The 4073-nt window shown below is 35.5% G+C and overlaps 1 pseudogene; it reads left to right on the top strand.

Moving 5' to 3' along the window:
- Positions 1-613, top strand: part of LOC102483230 (chromobox protein homolog 3 pseudogene) — an 8445-nt pseudogene extending 7832 nt beyond the window's left edge.
- Positions 614-4073: the final 3460 nt, after the last annotated feature.

The raw sequence follows: 4073 nt of genomic DNA, 5'->3' as shown, positions 1-4073 counted from the left end.
AAAGAGTGAAAAAGTTGAAGAGGCTGGGCCTGAAGAATTTGTGGTGGAAAAAGTACTGGACTGACGCGTAGTGAATGGGAAGGTGGAATATTTCCTGAAGTGGAAGGGATTTACAGGTGCTGCCAATACTTGGGAACCAGAAGACAATGCAGATTGTCCAGAGTTAATTGAAGCATTTCTTAATTCTCAAAAAGCTGATAAAGAGAAAGACAGTACAAAGAGAAAATCTTACTCTGACAGTGAACCTGACGATAGCAAATCAAAGAAGAAGAGAGATGCTGCAGATAAACCAAGAGGTTTTGCCAGGGGTCTTGATCCTGAACGAGTACTTGGTGCCACAGACAGCAGTGGAGAGTGGATGCTTCTCATGAAATGGAAAGATTCAGATGAGGCCGACTTGGTGCTGGCAAAAGAAGCAAATATGAAGTGTCCTCAAATTGTAATTGCTTTTCATGAAGAGAGACTAACTTGGCATTCTTGTCTAGAAGATGAAACTCAATAATTGTTTGCATTGTTTTTATATATATAAAATCTCGGGCTTGGCTTTTGATTTACTAGTGTGGAGAAATAACTGCATTCTAATGGAAAAAATCAAGTTTGATGTGTTTGTTTTGAAAATAGTATTGGGGAATTGGAATTGGGGGGGGGGGTTGCATCCCAATAGCACTGGTTACTTTGAACACGTAAAAGCTTTTCTGTAGTTGCTTCCTTATTGGGAAAAAACATTTCATACCATGGTATTTTGTCCTCTGCATTTGGGAACAGGTTTTCTAAATGTTGGGGATATGTTTTATTGTCATGAACTTGTGTTTGACTCACATGCCTCAGTACCAGTCTGGGGTTTTTGTTTTCCGTCTTTATGTGTTTGTATACATAAGATAATACGTAAATGGCCTTCTGTTTTTGAAACCTTCACCAAAACAAAAACTGTGTATAAGCTTGTATGTCTGAGATACTGTCACGTTGAGCAACCTCAGAATAAGAAATAAATTCCTCCAAATTAAATGGAAAGTTTTTCTGAAGCCATAACCTTTCAAATGAATGATTTTGTAATTGGGCGATCTAAACTGGATAATTTAAAAGCAACCATATCAGAATTTTTATCTGTCTGTAGTCATGTAAGTTCAATAGTTTATTTGCAGAATTCCTGAAAGGAGAAATTGTGTATGGTTACCAGCAAGCTCCCCTTCCAGATGACAAAAACCGACAAATCCCCGAGTTTAGCTAAGAAAGACTGTAAGTGGGCATTTTAATCCTCTAGTAAACTTCCTTTACAAATAGTTGAAATCCTTATACTCTATTGACTAAAAGGTCATTATTCATGAAATGTCTAAGATTTGGCTCATGGAAACTTAATCAGATGGTTAAAGAGGTTAGCAGTTTGAGACTTGCTGGCATAAATGAGTGAACAAATCTGTGATCTAAACTATTGTGCATGTTTCTTTTCTTAACCCCAATTCATTCCTTACGTGTAGGCCTCAATCTTTGTAGTATTTGGGTTATTGATTCAGCAGAAGCAAAGAACACCCATAACTCTGTAGTAATGTTACCCAACGGTATATTGCTTACTTTATTGTAAATACTGGTGAACAGTGGTCAATAAATAGTTTTATATTCCTTAAAAAAGTCCTACATTAAATCATTACTCCTTTTTATAAGAACGAATAACACGCTAGACAGAAAGACAACTCCTACAAAATAATAGTACACATAATATTAATGAAACTATTAAATTTTGTACCCCTTTTGAACTGTTTGATCTCATTTAGAAATAATAGCTTACATGCTAATCTGTCTTTCATCTGGGTACAAATTCTTTCCTTTTTCCCTAACTAATACTCCATGTATTTTGATGGATATGAATGTAACAATGGAAGAAATTGTTAGAAAAGTATAGAAGGATGCAAGTTAAATACATGGCATTGACTTTCTTTGGTAGGTGGTATGGGACTGGAGATAATAAAAAATGTACAAAATACGTTGGATAATATATGCTTTGAGAATGATATTAGGTCATTAATTGGAGCATACTTTGGGCTGCAATTTGTCTAATTGGGGTCTATGAATAGTCACAGAAAGAAGAAGATATTTTTCAATTTAATATTTAACTTAAAATACAGTGAAAGTCAAAAGGAGAGTGTTTTTTTTCTTTTTTTCTTTTTTTTTTAAGAGGAGATTTTGTTGAATTGATCATTTAAGGGAAATATTAATAAGTGAACTGAATGTGAGTCATTAAGAGAATTTTGGGGGCTTCTACGTGATTTTAGTTCTGCAGAATTTCTAGTACAATAATTTCAGTTATTTTTCACCTGTTAATAAATAAAACATTCATTAAAATATTTACATGAATAATTTATAAGTGGTCAAAGCGACTTTCAGACTCTTAGAGAAACATTACAGTGCCCATCTTTAAACAGTGATGTAATCTTAATCTCATTGATAGCAATAGCATATACTTTCATTTTTACTAGAGATAGTTGGTGTGACAAAATATCTTAGAAAGTGTGTAGGTGAAAGTTTTTTTTTTTTTTGGTAGAGATTTTGGCTATAGGACACATGTACTTGCTAGAGAGACAGAGAGAGACAGATGAGAGGGGAAGTGAGAAATCACCCCCCTCCCCCGCCCAGTGTGGAGAGTCATGCTGCAATCCCTTCTCCTCCATTCTACTTTTGGGATTTTGGGAACACACATGCACACCAGCGTGAGTTTCAGCTGTGGTGACTGAACTGCCTTCAGCCATGTGTAACTCCAGTGCCTTAACCACTAGGCCACTTGCTGGCCCCAAGTAGGCTTTAGTTAGTGTGATTGCTTACCACAGTGGTTTGCTGTACTGTGCTTGTCTTATTCCACATTAACTACGGTGTGTATTTGTTTTTTCTGTTTTGCTCTTTCATTTCCGAAGCCTTTCTCATTCTTCAATCTTTTCAGACCATATTCATTATCATGTAGTCTTTATAGTATATGATACCATATTAACATCTCTTATCTGTTTTGAAGAGTTCTTATACAGTAGGGCATTCTTTGTTTGCTTCTTTTCTTTGTCTTTCTTTTTTCTTTTTTTAATTGCCAAAGGGTGTGTGTACTCACCAGAGAGATGCAGAGAGACAGAGAAAGAAAAGGGAGACAGAGAGGGAGGGGAAGCACTCTCCCCAAGTGTGATATTGGCATGATGCAATCCATTCTTCTCCATCTCTCCATCCTATCAGGATTTGGGACATACACACATACATACCCAGCATGTTTTTCAAGTTACAAGGGTAAGGATTAAAACCAGGGTTGGCCATGTGGAACCCAGCTCCCTTCACCAATAGACTCTGGTGCTGGTCCTGTTCCCTTTTTAAAAAACGTACCTATATATGCATGTACATTTAATACATAAACATATTTATCCATATACACACTGAAAAGGAGAGTTGCTTATTTCAGGAGAGACACTGACGAACTGAGGTCAACTGAGGGAATTGCTGAGTTATTTTCAGTTTATTCCTGAGCATAGGTCAACTAATGAAATGGATGAGAATCAAACACTGTTTTTTTGGTTTCTCTCTGTCTCTTTTCCTCTCTCCCTTTGTGTTTCTGTCCTTCCTTTCCCTGGATGAATCAGAAAAATGGCATATGTAATGTTTCTAAAGGGTGATTTTACTGAAAAAATGATAGATTACTTTACGCATTCAGTTAACTGCAAAATAGCCATATTTTGACTTTATACATTATGGAAATTTCAAACTTACTTTCATGTGAATGGAATAAATAAAACTTAAACATTGTAGTTCTGTGAGTCATCTCTGCTTGTGAATGTTTATATACTAGTTTGTGTACTTTTCACATAATTTCGGGGTGCTGACACATTCAGCATTTGATGTGATCATACACAAATCATTTCCAAATGAATCTTGGAAAAACATAGATGAATGTTTGTCATAAAAGATGTGTATAATTGCTGTTATTTCTTCCTAATATTTTGAAAAATTTGCCAGGGTAACAATCCAAGCCTGTGAAAAACGTTCAGTCTTGTTACAAGTTTATTCATTTTATTGATCTTTTATTATTTATGATTCATCTTTTCGTAGAA

This window comes from Tupaia chinensis, unplaced genomic scaffold (genome assembly GCF_000334495.1).
Source record: "Tupaia chinensis unplaced genomic scaffold, TupChi_1.0 Scaffold144025_1, whole genome shotgun sequence".
Classification (NCBI taxonomy): domain Eukaryota; kingdom Metazoa; phylum Chordata; class Mammalia; order Scandentia; family Tupaiidae; genus Tupaia; species Tupaia belangeri.
Note: the sequence above shows the minus strand (reverse complement) of the source record. Positions and strands in the feature narration are given on the sequence as shown.